General features: G+C 36.6%; 2 protein-coding genes across 8 annotated transcripts in view; one reads left to right on the forward strand and one right to left on the reverse strand.

The window, feature by feature from the left end:
- SLF1 (SMC5/6 complex localization factor 1) overlaps window positions 1-20,478 on the reverse strand; it is a 91,081-nt gene extending 70,603 nt beyond the window's left edge. For 2 of the 5 annotated variants that reach the window (XM_021008655.2, XM_021008654.2), the window contains exon 1: window positions 20,384-20,476. The gene's annotated coding sequence lies outside the window, so the exon portion shown is untranslated. Of the gene's footprint in view, window positions 1-9,757; window positions 9,941-20,383 lie in introns of those variants that run through there. The other 3 variants (XM_021008640.2, XM_078153128.1, XM_021008669.2) reach the window with 2 other exon arrangements.
- Window positions 20,479-20,519: 41 nt separating this feature from the next.
- Window positions 20,520-21,498, forward strand: part of KIAA0825 (KIAA0825 ortholog) — a 523,965-nt gene continuing 522,986 nt past the window's right edge. For all 3 annotated transcript variants that reach the window (XM_021008591.2, XM_021008594.2, XM_021008603.2), the window contains exon 1: window positions 20,520-20,629. The gene's annotated coding sequence lies outside the window, so the exon portion shown is untranslated. The remainder of the gene's footprint in view (window positions 20,630-21,498) is intronic.

Consider the following 21,498-nt stretch of genomic DNA (forward strand, 5'->3'; position numbering starts at 1 on the left):
TAATGACTGCATGAGATGTCAAAAAATAATCAAAATCAAGAGAATGAAAAATTAGAAGAAACAGAACTAGAATGAAATATCTCATCATAAAAACAACTGACTTGGAAAACAGATTAAGGAGACATGATTTAAGAATTATTGGACTACCCGAAAGCCATGATTAAAAAAAAAGAAGCATAGACATCATATTTTGAAAAATTATCAAGGAAAACTGCCCCAATATCCTCAAACCAGAAGGCAAAATAGAAACTGAAAGAATCCGCTGATCACTGCTCAAGAGATTCCAAAATGAAAACTCCTAGAATTTAGAAGTAATTCCTTATCAAACATTCAAGGAACAATGAATCTCAATACTATATAAACTATCTGAAAAAACAGGTAAACAAATTTTTACATGACACAAATATGGTGTTGAAACTTAAACCAGGGACAGCAAAAACAGAGCAAGAAAAATATTGACCTTTCCTTAATGAATATTGATGCAAAAATTTTAATTAAAAAAACTAGCAAAAAGATCATATACAACAATCAGATGAGATTTATATCAGGAATATAGGGCAGATATTATATATTAATAATATCACTGCATCAAATATATCAATATCAGGAAAACTATAAGCATAATTGACCATAGCAATAACAAAAATCGCATGATTAAATCAATAGACACAGAAAAAGCTCTTGACAAAATACAACTACTCTTTTTAAAAACATTAGAAAGCATAGGAATAAAACTTTTCTTAAAATGATAAGTAGTATCTACCTCCAACCAAGAATATAAATATAAATATATATATATATATATGTATGGAACAAACTTGAAGCCATCCCAACAAGATCAGGGATGAAACAAGGATGCCCATTATCACCACTATTATTCAATAATATGCATAATGCTCAGCAATGAGACAAGAAAAAGAAAGTGAAGGAATAAAAATAGGCAATGTGGAAACAAAAGTATCACTCTTTGCTGAAGATGTGATGGTATATATACTCAGAGAACTCTAGACAATCAACTAAAAATTAAGCTGAAACAATTAACAACTTTAGCAAAGTTGCAAGATATAAAACATATCCATATAAATCACCAACATTTCTACAGACTACCAACAAAACCCAGCAGGAAGAGACAGAAAGAGAAATTTCATTTAAAATAACCGAAGACAATATAAAATACATCAGACTAACACAAGTTCAGAACGCTGTACCATGGGTTGGGCATAAATAGTCCATATGAACATTTAGAGTATAGATGACTCTAAATCTGCACATCTCACATTTCTTTTGAGCTACTGCAATTCTTCTTTCTTCACAGAGCACAGCATCTTCCTTCATCTGAGCACACTATGTTGAGAGGTCCCTGTGCCAATGTCTCCCATGTCTCACAATTGATTCCAAAGATCTTTCGAGAGACCTTGAGTGTCCTTGTATCACTTCTGATCTCCATGTGAACACTTGACTTGTAGAAGTTTTCTGTAGAACAGTCTTTTAGGCAAATGTACACCTGGCATTCAAACAATATAACCAGCCCTTTGGATTCACAGGCACACAACAATGAAGTCAGAGCAACAGTTCTGAAGACCTTCAGTATGGTAGGCAGTCTTTTCTCTCACATTTCCCTTTGAAGCCTTCCAAACAATGAGCTAGCTCTGGCAACGCATGGACCCCTGGAAAGCATACTACCAAAGTAAATGAACTTTTCCACAGCATTCAAATTTTTTCATTTGCTTTAACTGATAGTTCTACATATGGAGGGTGCAATGCTGGCTGGTGGAGAACCTCTGTTTTCTTGGTGCTAATTGTCAGGCCAAAATTAATACAAGTAGCAGAAAACTGATTCATACTCTGTTGTATCTTAGCCTCAGAGGCTACATTAACTGCACAATCATCTGCATGCAAAAAGTCATACACCATCTCTCCTTCCACTTTTAGTATTGGTTTGTAGTCTTTTTAAGTTAAATAATTTATCATCAATGCAGTGGCTGACCTTGATGCTGTTCTTTATTCTTGTTGAAGGCATCTGATAACATCATTGAAAACATCATACTTTTTATAAAAAGCATGAGAGCAAGCACACAGTCTTGCTTTACTCTGTTGGTGACTGGGAAAGTACAAAAGTATAGTCCATTATCCAGAACCTATTCAAGCAGGCCATCATGAAACAAATAAAGATAGACCTAAACAAACAACTGGAGAAATATTAATTGTTCATGGGCAGGCTGAACCAATACAATAAAAATGACAATCTGACATAAATTAATTTACTTATTCAGTGCCAAATCAATCAAACTTAAAAAAATTAGTTTATAGAGCTAGAAAAAAATCAATAAATTTCATCTAGAAGAACAAAAGATCAAGAATATCAAGGAAATCAACGAAAAAAAAATGTGAAGGAAGGAGCCCTAGAAGTTCTAGATTTCCAACTATATTACAAAACAGTAACCATGAAAAAAATCTGGAACTGGCTAAGAAATAGAATGGTGGATCAGTGTTACAAGATTAGGTACACAACACACAGTAGTAAATGGCCATAGCATTTTAGTGTTTGATAAACACAAAGATCCAAGCTTTTGGGGTAAGAATTCAACATCTGATAAAAATTGCTGGGAAAACTGGAAAGCAGTTTGGCAGAAACTGGATAGAGATCCACATCTCATACCATATACCAAGATAAGGTAAAAGTGCATAAATGATTATACACAAAGGGTGATATCCCAAGTAAATTGGAGGAGCATGGAAAAATGTACCTCGCAGATATATAAGGGAAGAGTTTATGATCAAATAAGAGATAGAAAGGCTCATGGGAAGTAAAGTGGATAATTTTACTCTATGAAATTAAATTTTTTCCCTATAAAACTAATGCAAGCCAAAATTAGAAGGAAAACAGGAAACTGGGGAAAATTTACAGCAAATTTCTTTGATAAAGGCCTCATTTTTTCAAATACATAGGGAACTGAGCTAAATTCATATAAATATGAGCCATTTCCCAATTGATAAATTGTCAAAGGTTATGAACAGGCAGTTTTCAGAAGACATCAAAAGTATCAATAGTCACACGAAAAAATGTTCTATATCACTACCAATTAGAAAAAGGCAAATTAAAAGGAAAAGCACAAATGTTGGATGTGGAAAATTTCAGACACTAATGCACTGTTGCTGAAGTTAGGAACTGGTCCAGCCATTCTGGAGAACAATTTGGAACTATGACTAAAGAACTATAAAACTCTGCATGTCCTTTGAACCAACAATACCATTACTAGGTCTGTATTCCAAAGACATCAAAGAAAAGGTAAAAGGACACATTTATATAAAAATATTTATAGCAGTTCTTTTTGTGGTAGCAAAGGATTGGAAATTGAAGAAATGCCAATTAACTGGGGAATGGCTGAACAAGTTACGGTATATGACTGTGATGGAACACTATGGTGCTATAAGAAATGATGAGTAGGATGGTTTCGGAAAAACCTGGTCAGACTTATATGAACTGAATGAGCAGAAGTAGGCAAACATCGTACATAGTAACAGCAAGATCGTAACGATGATCAACTGTGGAAGACTTACTTCCTCTGATCAATGATCCAAGACAATTCCAAAGAATCCATGATGAAAAATACTATTTCCAGAGAGAGAACTGATAAACTCTGAGTGCAGAATAAAGGTACTTTTAAACTTTCTTTATTTTTCCTGTTTCATATGTGTTTTCTTTTGCAACACTGGGTGATGTGGAAAGATGTTCTGCCTGATTTCACGTGTATTTAATTGATATCATATTGTTTGCCTTCTCAATAGATGGGGGAGGAGGAGGGACATTTAAAAGGGAAGATTTAAAACTAAAAAATTTAAAACAATTTTTTTAAAAGGAGTATTTCTTGAGTTTACCTTTGACTGGGCTCAAAGATGAATCCTTGAAGAAGGCAGGTAAAGAGAGATTGAATATTTTCAGGGAAACGATTCTCTTTCTTATATAAAAACTTGAGTAGCCGTTCTGATGAATCCAACTGTCACTTTCTGTTACTGCTTTATTTTACTGTGGAATTTTAGCTTTTGCTTGGTAATACTATAAATTATAACTTCAAAATGGCTTGTGTGTAAGTTAGATTTTCAAAGGCAGGATAGATTTCTGTTTCTCTGGATTTCTAAGTAGAGAGGCAAAGAATTAGAATTATTATAATTAATAAATCTGTTTCTGGCAAGCTTGTGCCCCAAATGCATGGTAGAGTATTTTTCTTCCACAGTATTAAACTAAATGGATGAAAAGCGATGATTTTCCAGATTATAATAAGCAGTTAGACAACTAATAAAGTGTGTCCATTTTGGACACTACAAATGATCAATGAGTTGGGTCTAGAAATGAACAAAAGAGAGCAAGATAAAATGTCTTTGAGAAATTAGAATAGCATGGGTTAGCTAGGTGGCACAGTGGATAGAGCACCATCTCTGGAGACAGGAGGAACTGAGTTCAAATTCGGCCTCAGACACATAACACTCACTAGCTGTGTTACTCTGGGCAGGTCACTTAACCCCAATTGCCTCACAAAAAAAAAAATCAGAAAAGCATTTTAATAACCCCAAGTTTCTCCTAGAAATAAAAGCCCATTGTTTTAAGACCAGTATCTTACAAGGAATGTCATATGGCAATAAGTCTTGGAACACTACAATCTTTGAAGAACTTGAGTTTTTAATCTGTAATTCATATCAATCAAGGAATTATAGAAAAGAAGAGGCATAAAAGTTGTCATCAAAGAAATGTGCAATCCAAAAAAGAATTTTGCTTGTAATACATCAGGGAATAAAGGAAAATTGATGGACAGACTATGTATTCCATTAGTACTATTTTCTAATTTCAAAAGAACACAAAGAAGGTGAACAGACCATTGGGTAGACTCCCTGCAGTAAACCTATGGATGGACATGCATCCCAGTAGCACAGGATGGGCAAGAACATATGGACTGCAATCTTCTGGAGAGAGTCCCCACTTCAATGAGACCCAAGATCCATCCTAATATTGGAAATAGTGGAAAAATCACTATTTTACAAATTGCCGTTTCTTCTTTTACCCCTCTGACTAAAACAAATAACCAAACCACTAATTGTTCTACTCTTTAGGAGTTCTTTTAAGTGAAAACATACTTATATTGACAATATGTATGCTTTACTTATGGGAATAATTACTATGATTTCAGTTGACATAGCATACATCAAGAAATGCATAAATGTCAAAGCTTAATAATAAATATCTGCTAATGTCAATAATTGGGAGAAAAATCAATTTAATTATACTTATTTTATACTTCTACATTCAAAGGTAATATTTTTTATGCAAAGTCATTCCCCTTAACTATGTCCAAAAGGATTAGGCCTTATTCATTGGTATGAAATTCAAATCAATCAATCAACAACTTATTAAAACACTTTTTATAATGCGAGTGTTGTGGCCAGGCCAGTCCATTCACAGTTTAATATGGTCTTAACAAAAAAAGATTCACTTAGTTATGGCAGAAGAAAGACAATCAACAAAGATGGACATTGAGGACTCCTCAGGTTGATTCAGCTGAATAAAGCTACTCGCCTGTCATGATCCAGTAGCCAGCCATCACACCATAGGCCTGGAGCAGCTTGGGGCTGCTGTTTTGTTCTCAAGCAATCTGGAAATGATGTCACCAGTCTGAGCCTTCAGGCCTTTGAGCTAACTAAACCTTAAGGTTGGTCTCAGTACCTTAAGGGAAAAATTGGCCTAACCTGCATAGAGGAAAGAGTTACGATATTGCTCCTACCACAGTCAGGCACTACGTTAGATGCCAGGGATACAAACATAAAGAATCTAATAAATTTTACTCTCAAGGAACTTATAGTATAATAGGGGAGGTAAAAGATATATAGTATGTATATTATGAATAATATAAAGAGAATAATTAGACACGCAGACAAAATAGTTACATAAAAGGTAGTTTGAGAAGGAGAGCACTAGCAGTTGGGGGATTAGGAAAAGTTCCATATAGAAGATGGTGCTTCAGTTGTGTCTTGAAAGAAGACAGATTCTCTAATTGAAAAGTGAGGAGTACATGCCAGGCATGAAGAACAGCCAGTGCAAAGGTGAGCAGATGGACAACAGTGTCCTTTCCTTCTTGACTTGAAGTCTCAAAGAATGAAGGGGTATAGTCTTTACCAATGCCAATCCCTTGATTCCATCCCCTACTCTCCATTCCCTTTGATCAACTCTTCTCTCTTCCTAATTGTCAAATTCCCTTCTGCCTACAAACATGCTGAAATCTCTACCACATTTAAACACATTCTCTGTCTCTCTCTTTCTTCACCTGACCCACTCAAGCTATGGTACTATAATTCTCCTTGCTTTCATAGCCAAATTCCTAAATAAAGCTGTATATATTTCTGCTTCCAAATCTCCAAACAGGTGCTTGGTAAAAGCTTGATTAGTGATTGATTGGAAAATAACTCCATCCTTTACTACTCTGCACAAAAGCTAGCATTGCTCAACCATGCAGCTGCCACAGTCCTGTAAAAAACAGTGTCAAGAATGTTAAAATTCAGAATGTGCTGAAGTTGTCCTGGAAAATTAAGGATAACAAATAGTAGTATTAGGGGGGGGAAAAGAGGATTTAAAAAATGGATAGAATTGTTCCTCTTAGTGGGGAAGAAAAGGAACACAGGGAATAGAAAAAATTGCTCAACTATTATTTCAGTTCCATTTTCTTTTTGCAAAAGAGAAACTCTGGATTGGAAAGGATAAATTTAGAATAACTAATAGATATATGATATTCAAGATAATTAAGAATTTGATAAAACTACACCTAGTAACCCTTAATGAGTTCAAGTCCCATGGTCCAAATGAACTAAATCATCAGGTATTAAAGAATTTACACATGTAATTGCTGGGTCACTCAGTGGTATCATGGAGAACAGGAGAGAAACTGAAAAACAAAAGAAGGCCAAAGGTCTCAATTTTCACAAAAACAGAATACAATCACATCCCAAGATAGGACAAGTTCAGATTACAAGAATTTGAATTTATAAGGAGTTTCACTTACTATCCCTCTTTTGGCTTGAAAAGCATTTCTTTGCATTTATGAGGATGGATCTTGTGTGTAGCTGAATACCACAAAATAAAAGCCACCTTTCTGTGGGTGACCCTTCTTACATTAAGTTCTGTTCTCAGAATACCCATAGTTTGCTGCTGCATAGTAGTGATAATCTGTGGCTTCACTCCTCTTACACAGATGTGCTAAAATTACTTTGTATGTTTTCTCATTTTGTTGTCTTACTTTTACAAAGAATGGCAATTTGTTTGATGTGATATCATCTATATTGTTTTCATTATTTGTCTCTATTGTTCTGTTTGTTCTTGGTTTGTTTGTTTTTTTTAATTAAAAAATAAATTATATAAACACAGCATAAATGAATATTAATTTTGGGGCAAAACATTTGTCTCAATGAAATGAATTATTTTTCTACTTATAAGAAATTTTCCTGAAAAATATTATTTTTTATTTTTAGGCAATTGTGGTTAAGTGACTTGCCCATGGTCACACAGCTAGTAAGTAAGAAGTGTTTGGTCTGAGGTCGCATTTGAACTCAGGTCCTCCTGACTTCAGGGCCAGTGCTCTAGCCACTGGGCCACCTAGCTGCCCCACTGAAAAACATTTTTAAAGAAAGAAGGTAGGAGGCTGTAGAATGGAATTTGCAAACTATAGGTCACTGGGTCTGTTTCCAATTCCAGGGAAAAAATTTAAATTATTATTAAAATCTTCCCCTGTCCTTAAAAAATCCTTCATTAGACCCTAATGTGCCCTCAAACTATTATATTTTCCTTTCCTTTCTGAAATTTCTTGAAAAAGCTGTCTGGATGCATTTCTTCCAATTTGTCTCCTTTCACACCTCAATCCTGTGAAATATGACTTCTCATCTCATCACTCAACTAAAATTGTCTTTCCAAAGTTACAAGGATCTCTTAACTGCCAAATTTGAGGTTTTATTCCTCAGCCTTAATCCTTCCTAAGCTATCTGATGCATCTGAGACTATATTTATTAAATTTATGTGTTTTTATATAACACCGGTTTTTCCTTCATTAAAATGCAAGCTCACTATTCATTCTTTATATTTGTATCCCCTGAGCCTAGCAGAGTGCCTGGCACATAGCAAGTGCTTGATAAAAGACTTGTTGATCCATTGATAATAGACTAAAGGTTAAAGACAGAAAGTTTCCATATACACAAATATATTTATAGCAGGGTTTTTTTTCCCCAATTGACAGGAATGAGAATCAAAGTATATGTCTACAATTGAAGAATGGCTAACCAAAATATGCTATATGAATGTAATGGAATGTTAGTGTGCATTAAGAAATGACAAAAGATTGAAAAAATAGAAGAAAATGTAAAATATGTCACTTAGAAAACAAACGACCTATAAAACAAATCAAGGACAGACAATTTAAGAAATATTGGAATACCTGAAAACTATAACCAAATAAAAAGGTTAGACACAATATTTCAAGAAATTTTAAAAGAAAATTGCCAAGATCTCTTAGAACTAGAGGGCAAAGTAGAAAGAAAGAATCCATCAGTTACCTTCTGCAAAGAAACTCCCAGGAACAAAATATAGACCTTGTAGGTGGAAGAAAAATACTGTCAAGCAGCTAGAATGAAAGAATTCAATTGAGTTCAAGTACTGAGGAACCACAGTTAGGCTCAAAAAAATTTAGTAGCCATAACCACAAAGAAACAAAAATCATAGAATATGTGGGGCCAAAAGCAAGAGATATAGGCTTATAATCGAGAATAACATAGCCAATCTAACTGCATAATCCCTATGGTTTCAATGATCATCTCTACCTAGATGACTCTCAGATTTTCTTGTCCAGCCCTAATTTCTCTCCTGAATCCAGACTTGCACCTCCAACTTCCTATCAGACATCTCAAATTGAGTGTCCCACAGGCACCTTAAATTCAACATGTCCAAAATTGAACTCAACGCCCCCAAAAACCCTCCCCCTCTTTCTAACTTCCCTCTTACTTTCGAGAGTACCACATCCTCCCTGGCACCAAGGCTCCCAAGCTAGCATCACCCTCTACTGCTCAGTCTCTCTTACCCCTGACTCCTGCCCCTCCACACCAATCAGCTGTCAGGTCCTGTCATTTCTACCTTTATGTGCCCCCTTCTCTCCTATCACACTGCCCCCATCCAAGTATAAGCTCTCCTCACATGACACCTGGATCACTTCAACAGTGCTTTGGTTGGTCTCCTTGCCTCACGTCTCTGAGACAGGCTAGGGCCCAATCTGATACTTTATCATACTGTAATGATCCAACAACATAACAACCCAAACTCAATTTATAAATATTGAAGCTGAGGCTCTCACAAAGTTCCAAGAATTCTGAAGGCATGCAAATGATAATTATTCAAATCAGGCCTCAAATCTACTCCTTTGGATTCCTTTAATGGCTTTTCCACTGTATTACTCCTATGTGTTGTGTTTCTGGATGCATAATTAACCCAGTCCAGTGCTAACGAGCTTTAATTTTACCTTTCAGAGGACCGAGTTCTAGTACCAGCTATGTTACTGATTACCTCTGTAACTGACTCTAATCCGGTCTCCACTCAGCTGCCAGAGTGATTTCTTAAAGCTCAGATCTGACCATATCATCCCCTGTTCAATAAACCCCAGTGGTTCCCTATTACCTCCAGGATCAAATAAAAAAATCCACTTTTAAAACCTTTCATAACTTAACCCCTTCCTACCTTTTCAGTCTTCCTACAACTTATTCTCTGCCAAGGGCTCTGCGACTCAGTGACACTGGCCTCTTGGCAGCTACTCCATCCTCTGCCTCCAAGTCTTAGGCTGACCCCTGAAAAGGAAATCGACTAGTATTGATTACTTTGATTTATTTTTAGTTTGATTAAAAGATTAAGCTCCTTTCTTTGGGAAAAAAAAAATCAGAAAAATACCCTTTAAGCCAAATAGGCATTTCTCTTTAAAAAAAAGTTTCTTATGTGACTTAGTAGAGAACCTAGAAGTATAATTCTGTATTAGGGACTTGTTCTAAATAAATTTTAAAAAAAGAGAACAGTAAGGGAAATTTTGATAAATTGTATCTGTCTTAAAACACACACACACACACACACACACACACACACACACACACACACACACACACACTCAATAGGTGAACCCAATTGGCAAATTAGCCTAAAGCAATTTTATATTGCTACTAAATTACATTTTCTTATTGATAAGATTATAAAAACATGAACACAAACAGTAAAGAGAAGAATTAATCTTAAGCTGACAGCAAGACTCCAGCACAGAACTGTCATAAGTTGTATACTTAATAGAGGAGACAGGTAAGATCATGACTTCAAAATCTCCTAGAGAAAATTTAGGAGAAGTTCAGGCCTGATTTAATAATGTGCCAAGTCTTGTTATGTGTTCCATGTGTGTCCATTTTGTGAATGATAAAATTAAGTTTAGGACTGGTGGGTTCCTTGCTTCATATAGAAAGGGACCTTATACTATTGGGAAAATGTTTAAGAGAATGGGAAATCTGTGCTATCTCATCTGTGCTTTGTGCTAATCCATGCTGGAGGTGCTTCCAAGCATTTGTTTTGTTCTACGTTTATTTCCTGTGGTCTAATAAACCAAGGAGAAAAGACTGTAAAAAAAAAAAAGTAAAACTTCAAAAAGTGTTCAGAAAAGACAAATCTCTCTTTTCTCTACTTCTAATACTGGCCACACTGAAGGTTGCAGAGATGAACGACAGAAAAAATAAATATATACAGACTAAATTTGTTTATTCTCTACTGGAAAATTCCAAAATTATGATTTGAAAAATTTTATGAAGTATTTTAACGAGCTTTTAAGATACCAGCAAACTTCATAAAGTCCAATGAAAACAAAATTGACAGCTCAATTACTCCATAAAGGGTACTTTTTTTTTCATAAAGGATACTTTACAATGACTAGATTGATTTTAAAGGTGTAATCTGAATTTTAAGAACTGTTTTATTAATCATGGAATCTGATCAGGAGAGATTCAATGAAATAGAGATTCAATAAAATTCAGAGAAGTGTTAAAATAAGAAAAACTTAGGAAATTGGCACAGGAGAAATTAGAATAAAACTCCTGTGAGTTTAAATAATTCCACAATGAAAGAAAGAATGAAAGAAAGAATAGAGACATTTGCTAAATCCTAAGCAGTTTCAGTTAGCTAGTCTGCAAGTCTGAAATTCTGGGTATCATTTTGTGAAATTAGTTTTAACTTTAGTGTTGATTAAAGGTATATTTAAAAACTGTACTTAAAGTTGGGACAGATTTGTTGAAGAGAAGGTAGTGCATAATTCCAAAAGAATAAAAGCAAGTAGAGTTGGAATTTATTTACCCTTCTGTTGTTTACTGCTTTTAAACCACCTGAAGACACCAAGCAAGCCCTGATTGAGACTCCCAGATTGAAGGATAATCCCAAAGTGGAAAAACCTTATTTTGAAATCAAGAAGCAACTGAAAGTAAGTAAAATTTAATGACACTACTGTAGTTTAAAAATAAATTGCTTAGGTAAATTAGAAGTACAGTAATACTTATGTTGAAGTGAAAATAAGTTCAATATTGTATTTGGTAGAACTATAAAAAGTAAACCTAAAATAAGTTAGGGTAGAATTAAACAAGAATATAGCATTATAGTAAATTAAGCTCATGCAGAATTAATAGAGGGTGCGCAAAATACAAAAGATCAAATTAAAATGATTATATGGCTTATGAATATCAGTATAAAAAACAGGAAATTTGAGAACAAAATCTGCAAATTATTTCAAGATGTTTCTTGTCTTACTGTCAAATATAAATGAAAACAGAAATACATAGATAATACTGGGCCTTAAAATTTGAAATCCTGGCAGTTGAAATTTTAAAATTCTTACCTTCACTAATTATACAGTTATATTTCATTTAGGTGAATTCAAAGGTAAATCAGTGTGATGAGGATTTCTGTTAATTGAAAATCACAGGAAAATTAAATAAGCTGATAACATATAGTATTGGAAAACATCAAAACTTTGTGAAAGGAAGAGACAATTAGGAATGAAGATCATTCACAGTCCATAGCACCAAAATGGAAGCTGCTTTTACACAATGCTATTAAACTACATATTAAGAAAGGAGGGCAGTTTACATGTGGAGGAAACTGTTTAATATTTCATTTGGAGTGCATAATAAGGTAGGTAGTTAAAAAAAAGTAACTTATTGTGAGAGGAATAGCAGAGATCCTTTAAGATACCAATATCTGTGACATTCCTGTGCCATTGTTGGGCGTTGGTCATAAAACAGGCGGATGAATACTTTTCAAATATAAAAAAGGTTAACTTTGAGGAGATAGATGACTTCTTTTCCAAAGTCATCAATGAGGAAGTAGAAGGAACCTTAAACTTTGCAGTTGTGCTCAGTAAGCTGTGTATTTGACTTGTCACTTATAAAAACTACACACCTTAAAGAAATTGAAATGAATTGTAAATCTGTAAGCCACAAGGAACCAAAAGAGGTGATATGATGAGTGTTGGATAAGGTGACAAGAAAGGTCCAGCTCTGAAGGATTTTATAAAATGAAAAGAAAAGATGATAGTTTAATACAGTAGGGATAGGAGAATGGTTAGAAATTTTAAGGAAAGCTGGAGCCTGCATTGACACAATGTGAATACAGGCCTTGAAAGAAAAGGGGAAAAAAGAAATCTGAGGAAAGATTTTGATCTCACTAAAAAAAAAAAATTGGGTAATTTTTTAGAAATGCCTTAAGATGCACTGGTAGGGTTAAGTTAGAAAGATAAAAGGAATTGATTTGGGTAATTCAAAGTAATAAAGAAGCAATTATGGGGGCTGTGGGCATCACCATGACTTTTTTAATGAGCCAATTAAAAATAACGGAACCTTGTGAAAAATGAGGTTTAGTTATTACCACTAGTAATTATAAATTAGAAATTGACTGGCTTGAACATTTTGCAATTGCAGTATATCAGAAAATTTGATCAGTCTTCATATGTACAAAGGGAATAATAATAATAATACCACCACCTACCTCCCAGGTTGTTGGAGGAATTGATTTTAAAGTGCTTAGTATAATGAGTGATGTATGAATGTTGACTATTGTTAATGAGTTTTAGATTAAATGATATATCAAAGATAACATAGATGATTTTCTAAGAAGAATAAGTTAAAATTTTATGTAGCTGAATACTTTTTTCTTATCTTTTAAAATTTATTAATCACTTTTTAGTTTTCAACATTCACTTTTATAAGATTTTGAGTTCTAAATTTTTTCTTCCTCTCCAAGATGGCATGCAATCTGATATGGGCTATACATGTACAATCATATTAAACATATTTCCACATCAGTCATGTTATAAAAAAAAAACAGGACAGAAAAACCACAAGAAAGAAAAAAAAAGAAAATAATATGCTTCCAGATGCATTCAGATTCCATAGTTCTTTCTTTGGATGTGGATAGCATTTTCCAGCATGAGTTTTTTGGAATTGTCTTAGATCACTGTATTGCTAAGAGCTCAGTTTATCAAAGTTGATCATCGAACAACGTTGCTGTTCCTATGTACGATGTTCTGGTTCTGCTCACTTTACTCAGCATCTATTCATATAAGTCATTTCAGATTTCTGAATAGATATTCTTCAGGCTTCCAATTTTCTTGTATTGTGGAATTTGGATGAATAATTAGGAAAATATGTTTTAAAACATACTGTTACATGAAATTTTTCTAAGACATTACAAAATTATGTTAGAGAGGCTATTTCCTTATTGAGTTATTGAAGTGAATGTGGTAAGTCTTTAAAAAAAACTGTAGTAGTGAAGTGCTTTTGCCTTTAATTCTAATATTATAGATCACAGAGGCAACTGATAGGGTGTTTACATTATAGGAGATCATACTACAACAGTTTTTCATTATGTTAATATGATAATAATAACCTCATAAAGGGAGAATAAGTGGGAGATGTGACTTAATGAGAGATGTGACACAATTTTCAAAACTGGATTAAGAATTTTACATATAAAAATTGCATTGATAATTGTGAAGATGAAATTATTTTGCTATTTGAAGCATCTATCTGATAATTTTGAGAGGGAGAAAGATTTTTCCAATTCAGGCCCTCATGATGTTACCACTAAAATTCTCTGAAGTTTCAGGTGAATTTTGTGTTCTTAATGTGATGATTCTTCTTATAGTTCTATTTTATATTGAGTTTATATTGTTTTCCTACATGCTCTTGGAACCTGAGAAGAAAATCTAGAAGGAAGAAGCCCCTTCAGAGCTGTCCTAAGAATGTGGTTGGTTCCAGAAATGTACTTCTGTTACTTCCTACAACTACAAAGCAGGCTAAAAGAACTCCACAGTACAGAACAGATCTTTGAACTTTTTCATCCATATCAAGGACTTTCAGAGAACCTATGGAATTCAACAAAGGACTTTGTTCTCTTTTCTCCATGTGCCATTACCTCTATATCAAAGGAGACTGCCCCATGACAATTTTCCCATGTGCCAGCCATAGGTAATAAGAATTTAATCTGCAGGACAGTCCACTCACTTTTGGAAATTATATCACTACCATCAATCCTAGCACTATGGCCCACAGCCCTTTCATGTGATAACTGGGTAATGAATAATGCTGTATATACATAACGCATAATCAGGTATGACGTAAACGGCTCATTGGGCCCCATAGATGTTGGGTCTGTTGCCAGCTGTGTGCCATGTAAGCACTCCAAATCATGGATGCCTATTTCTGTTATCACCAAAGCTAATGGGAGAAACTGCCCCTCATATAGTCTAAGGGGGGGTAAAAGTTTCCTAGTAAGAATGGATATAGCAAAGAGGTCAGAATAGGATCACCAACTGATATCTTGATTAAAGAATCTCCTTTACTTGAACAAGCTACTGTTTCCCTTTCCACTGTTATGCAGACTTCTAAAGATATGTTAGTAGAAATGAGGCAAACTGCTCTGACTTTACAGTCACACTCAGACCTTTTAGGGAGACTGTTAAAACCACAGAACACCTGAAGAAGTTTGATTCAGTGTTCAAGTGACCCATAAGGAAATCATTTTCTTTGGATCAAAAGGGGGAACTGAAAAGGAAATCATTTAGTATTGATTACTTTGATTTATTTTTAGTTTGATAATAGGATTAAACTCCTTTCCTGAGGAAAAGCTAGCCCTAACAGCTAAGGCAGACTAACACAGATATTGTCTTAAGTCTAGATTACCTATAGATTTAATGAATAGATTGAGAAGACTTTATCATTTAGTTGCAGATAATTTTGCGTTGACATAATAAAATATCATAGAATTACTCTTTTTAACGGCTAAGTTTCCCTTTTCTAGCAGAAGAAAGTTGATGGAAGCTGGAGAAAGGTTAGCCAGAGGTTAAGTTCCTCTTTCTAGTCTTAGCGGATAAGCTCCTTCAGAATCCCCCTCCCCAGTAGAGTCTAAATTGAGTAATGGAATCTTCTAAGGAAGATGGAGATTGGGCTGAAGGTGTGACTAACCACTGACCACAAGTTCCTCTTTTCACAGTATGCTTTCTGCTTACAAAGGGCACCAAATGTAGGGTAAGGACTTCTGGGATAGGATTCAGAAAGGCTAGGAGAAGCTAACTAGTCAAATGTCATGCCTTGTCCAATTGAATTATATTCAAAACAAGTATGTCTTTTTTTTTAAATTCCTCTCTTTTGTTATAATAAAATCAGCTCTGTAGATCACTCCTTGACTCTGACCTCCAGGAGTCAGATGACCTGATTTAATATGCAAATTCTAGCCTTGCAAATTAAATCATAGAAGCTAGGTAACTTTGTCCTCAGGTTCCTTTTATTTCAGATAATTAATTTTAACACTCCTATGTCTGGAATTTCCTTCTTCATTTTTGCCTCCTGGCTTCTTTCAAGTCTCAGCTAATGTTCAACTTTCTTCAAGAAATCTTTAGGCTCTTCCTTCTGGGACTATTCCAAATTTATCCTGTATATAGCTTGTTTGTACAAAGCTGTGAGCTTCTTGAGAACAAGGACTGGTTTTTTGGGGGTTTTTTTGCCTTTTTGTCTTCAGTGCTTAGCACACAGCAGGTGCTTCATAGATGGTAGATGATGAAACTAATATTAACAGATTCACTAGTTAAAAATGTAACAAACAAGTAACACAAAAAATCCTTACTGGTGACTATGTCTTTATGTAACTTAGCCTGTTAAATGAGACTGGACAACTAGCTGAGCAGGGCTATAGAGAAAGGTCAAGAGCACAGGTGAAGTGTGCACAGAGTTAAGTGCCTACACGTAATGACTGCAGTTATCAGGTAGAGAAGGGAAAGGCACAGAGAAGGTCAGTTGGGAAGATGGAGAAGACAAAAACTGACTACTCATATTTTTTCTCTAAAGCTGGCTGCCACCTAAGTGAAAAAGCACTTTAAAAAGTACAAAGCTCGAAACGCGTAGCACTGTTATTACTGTCATCACAAAAATGCTTTATGCAGTATTATATATTAGCTATGCACTTTTCAAAGAAACAGAAGAGATCAAGGTGACCTTAAAAGTTAATTTGTACATTTATATTTGAGAATTCAGTTTCCTAAAGCACATGATTCTAGTAAGAATGTTTTGATGTAAAATCTCTGAGAATTATCTTGACTTTCTTTAAGGAAAGGGTGTATACTAAGTAGTGAGTGTAACTGATATAAATGCAAGAGAAAACTATTTTATTTCAAAAGGCCATTTCTAATAATTATACTCAATTTGGTACAGAAATTATATTCAACTCCTAGAACTGCTATCTTTTAAAAAGTGTTAGCTCCCTGCAGTATTTTAAAACTGATTTTACAAGGTAAAATATACAAGTGGTAGAGGTACAAATTAATATACAATTTAGACTATAGAATTAGGCCTTATAGCAAAGTTACAGAATCTCAACCCTCAAGCTCAATTCTGACCTTAATTTCATCCAGAAAGTTGGGATGCCTTTGGATTCCTGTCAGTTCTATACCCTGACTCTCTAAAACAGGTGTTCTTGGCAGTCTGATGCAGCCTCTTCAGAATAATATTTCCAAATAAATAAAACAAAATATATAGTATTACAAAGGAAACTAATTATATTGAGTTACCAAAATATTAAAAACAAATTTACAGAACCCAGGTTAAAAGTTCTAAAGTTGTGATTACCACAAACAACTGATATCTGAGGTTCTTCAGGTAGTATTCATGTCCTGAAAACCTACGAAGAGGTATCTCAGTATTTTAGTAGTTTCCTATAAGCAGAATAACTGAAGGTAAATTTTGGTAGTAGACTGCAGAATTCTGGATTTGGAGTCAGAGAACCTGGGTTTAATTTGGGCACGTCACTCAGCTGCAGTCAAAGAGGCTTGTTTCCTCATCTGTAAAACAAGGGAGTTGGACCACAAAGCCTTTAAGGCCCCTTTCTGGTCTAAATCTATGGTCGTATAAATATACGGAAACTAGTGTAGCATGGAGCCAGTTGTGTTGGGACGGGCACAGATTCTGATGGGCAGGAGGGTGATGAGGGCAATAAAGTGGGTTAGACCAAAGTGGGGAGGGTTCCAAAAAGCGGAGGCTGCTGAGATATATAGATGCTGGCAAAGAGGCAATCAGGAATGGGGATAAGATTAACTCAGGTAGAGTTAAAAGTGACTACTTCAAATACTTAAGGAGTTTGTGCTGGGGGAGAGTGGGAGCAGTGAGAGGGAAGTTAAGAGCTTGTTAACACTGAGAAAGCTTTGTTGGGGACTAGCTGGAAGTTCTTCATCTTATTTCTTTTCCTTTTGATGGTCTCTTTCCCTTCTTTCTAGACATACATTTTCACATTGTTCTGTTTTCCCTCAGATCCCTGATCTCTCTTTCCTCTCATTCAAACCCAAACAGCTCTCCTGTCTTGCTGACTAGGCTCTTTCTACTATGCCATATATTTAATTTGCTGTAAAAAGGAACCAAACCCATTAAGTTATGTTTTTTGAAATTTCTTGTGGGACTTGCTTTTTTTTTGTTCCTATTAGTAATTGATCCTTGATAGTTATTATTATTGCTAATAATAATAAAGGCGCTATACTGTTCCCTTAATAGTTTTTTAATGAATTGAGCATTCAGAATAAGTTTGTAACACAGTTAAAGTATATTCAGTAATCATTTTTCAATTGACCTTATTTAAAGTCAGCTTGCATGAAATGGGATCTATTTGTAAATGGGTCACTATTTAGTTCAACATTTGTCAGCACTGCTATTATACAGCTAAGATTTCTAATGTTTTTAATTTGCTTACAGTTAATTTCAGAAAAATAATAAAGGACTAAAATCCCAAAACATAAGACATTCTTTTTCATGTTAAAAGAAACCACTATTTCACAGTAAATGTATGTTGACTGAATGCTCAATAAAATTAGCTTAATTTTATAAAACACTGCCAAGAATGTTTCACAGAGGTTTTCTCCTTTATCATATATAGTAAAATAAACATTTGCTCACAACCTGATATCAAGGGGAAAAAGTCTATATTATAGCTGATTTTAAAAGTACAGTATAATTGATTTTACAAGTTTTTATGCTTTTGTATTTGTCAGAGACCTCTTTAGAGTAAGAAATTCCCTCAAAGACTAAAAAGATATTAACATTAAGCTGAAAGATATAGAAGGTAATTCAAAAACATAAGAACTTTTTTTAGTTTGCTAAAAAAGCCTCAACTTTGTTAATGATTTACTGTTGGATGATTCTGCTTGATGCTTTCTCCATAAAACACAGAGCAAGATCCAGTTTTCTCAATGCCCTGGAAAATCTGACAAAGTATATGAATACCTGGATTCAGAAAACATCAACTAAGGTTAGTTGCTTAGCACATCACAAGTATTTATAATAAGGCTCGAATAAGTACTGAGGAGCTACCGTGAGTTCCCCATGTAAGTTATCAAACTTTTTCCCCTTACGTTCCCTCCCTCCCATAGTCCTACAGCAAAATATTCACTAGGTCTTTTTTTTGGGGGGGGGGCCAAAGGGAGAAAGGGGAGGATGTCTGACCCTACTTTTTAATTCCTGTAGGGAACTCCAGGTGTGAAAATTCCTTTCCTCTAATCATGCAGATCAGCAGCAATTCGTCAATGATTATAAAGTTGCCTGCCACTCAGATTTGATAAGTCCTTTTCGACTCCAAAACCATCTGTGTCTATGCAGCTATCCAACATGGCATGCCTGTTTCAACTCCATGGAACCAAAATGCACTTGCTCTGGGTACACTACGTTGCTCCCCACTTTCTTCCAACCTTTTGTGTGCTGTCTCCCCCCATTAGACTGTAAGCTCCTTGAAAGCAGGGACTGCTTATTTTTATTAACTGTATCCCTAGTGCTTATCACAGTGCCCGGCACGAGACAGGTGCTCAATAAATGTTTATGGATTGGATACAACCAATAATGCCCCTAAATCGATAAGGATTCCTCCCAAATACACACATTTTTGAAAAGTCAAATCTATCACTTAAAAAAAAAAGCAAGGAAACACCTACGTGGTACCCGCATTGCTGTCTGGCAATAGGAGCTTAAGTTTTTCTTTCAAATTTTTTTTAAGAAAAACATAAAACTATTTTATAGGATGGCCATTCATTATCAGTAAGGGGGACTTACTTTCTCCAAAGCTAACTTCCAATAGACCCTACTGCCCGACACCATAGTAAGGTACATTAAGCCAACTACACTTCTGCCAGCACGAGAGGTAAAATCTTAGAGCCCCGGGAGATCGGACCCAAGCCCCGGCCGTCGGGCAGGTAAGTTATGGGACGCGGGCGAAACACCAACACACTCGCGCAGGGACTCTGGGTGGGGTACCCCACCTCTGCCACACGCTACTGCACATGGGGCGCAGGGAGCACCCCAGCGGATTGCAAGGGTTCACACTTCTTTACTAACGTTTCACACTTCTTTCTCCTGGAGGAAAAAATGGGGTTGGAAACAGCACAGTCTCCGCACGTGAAGGCTGGGCAGCCTTCCAAGACAGGGAGCTTTAGACAGATTGATGGAAGTCCTCTTTCAGGCCGGAGGCAAACTCCAGGAGGAGAAGCCTCGGGTCCCGGCGGAGGGGGAGGGGCGGCGGCAGCGCATCCCGGAAAGTCCACCAGGAGCATCCCATCCCGGGAGAGCGGGGGCGGGGCCTAGAGCTGGGTCCTACCAACGACGGAGTGCCTGGGAGGGGAGGTGTGGGAATACGGGAACTACCATTCCCAGGAGAGGGGAGGGAACTTCCTTACATTGTAGCTAAAGAGGGGGTCGCGGAACCTCCAGGGGGCGTAAATACCGCTCGAAGAAACTAGGTAGATGCTTTTCAGGAGACGCCCATTACCTTTCCCAGTCTGGCTATCAAAGCTGAGCTTCCAGAGCGACACTTCGGAAAACTGAAACGGAAGCAGAGAAGCCGCTACAAGCAGGTCCACTAGTTTTGGAGTTCTAGTAGAGGATTTCCCGCCCGCTCGGGCGTGACCCCGGAAATGGTTGCGGAGACTTCCGGGTGGTTGTCACCGACGCTCCCGCGTAGTCGCTAAGGAGGAGATAGCTGCTCCTGGATCTGGAGCTGGGGAGGGTCAGGAGGGTAAGTGATTGGCGCTTACCTGCGCTTTCCCCGGCGGTCTTGTCCTGCCAGGCGTGATCCCTTTGGATGGGACCGGACTGCAGTGCTAGGGCATGCTCGACCCCGAGACCCCGAGTCAGCGAGCATTAGTTAGGCGCCTACGGTGTGCCAGGCACTGTGCTAAGATGCTCATCTCTAGCTATTACGGAAGCGTCTTCCCGCTCCCTCTTTCAGAAGGTTGGTAGGAAGTTGCCTTCTCCGTCCCTCCGGCCAAGTGTTGAGCTGGTCGAGTCCGTAGCTCTGGGACACCTCGACCCCACTGGTCACCCCCCGTGCACCCCCACGCCCTCTTCTTCACCGACCTCGTGTCCCGGAGGGCGCTACTAGGATTCCCTCCTCCCCATCCCCCATTTCCAGGCTTCAGTATCCTGCCGTTGGGTTTTGCAGACATCCAGACACAGCGGACACCTTGGTCCCCTGGGGTCTTTGTGCATCTTCACTTCTGGCCTGGTCGAGGTGCCCACGCTTACGAGGAAAACTACCCTGTGGAGTTGGGTGCCAGTGGGGCATTTAGGGATGCTGGCTGAGGTCGGCGCTTCGAGTCTACCTGAGCAGTATAATATGGGGTCCATTTCCGATTTAGGCCCCTGGTGTTCTGGGTGCGCTTTCAGTTCTTTATAAGACATGACCTTTATCTTCTGAGTGCATCCTAATAAAACAAGGGAAGCTGCGTAATTTTTCGGGGTGTGTGTGTGTTTTGAATGTGAATCTTAACATATGGAAACCAGAAGTGTAGAGGTTATAATTCATTGCACTCCAGACTTTATAGAGGAGGTGAGATCTGAGGGAAGTTAATGGATTAGGATTCAGAAAGCAAGGGTGATTATAAA

Source organism: Phascolarctos cinereus, unplaced genomic scaffold (genome assembly GCF_003287225.1).
Source record: "Phascolarctos cinereus isolate Bilbo 61053 unplaced genomic scaffold, phaCin_HiC Scaffold_4;HRSCAF=312, whole genome shotgun sequence".
Taxonomy (NCBI): domain Eukaryota; kingdom Metazoa; phylum Chordata; class Mammalia; order Diprotodontia; family Phascolarctidae; genus Phascolarctos; species Phascolarctos cinereus.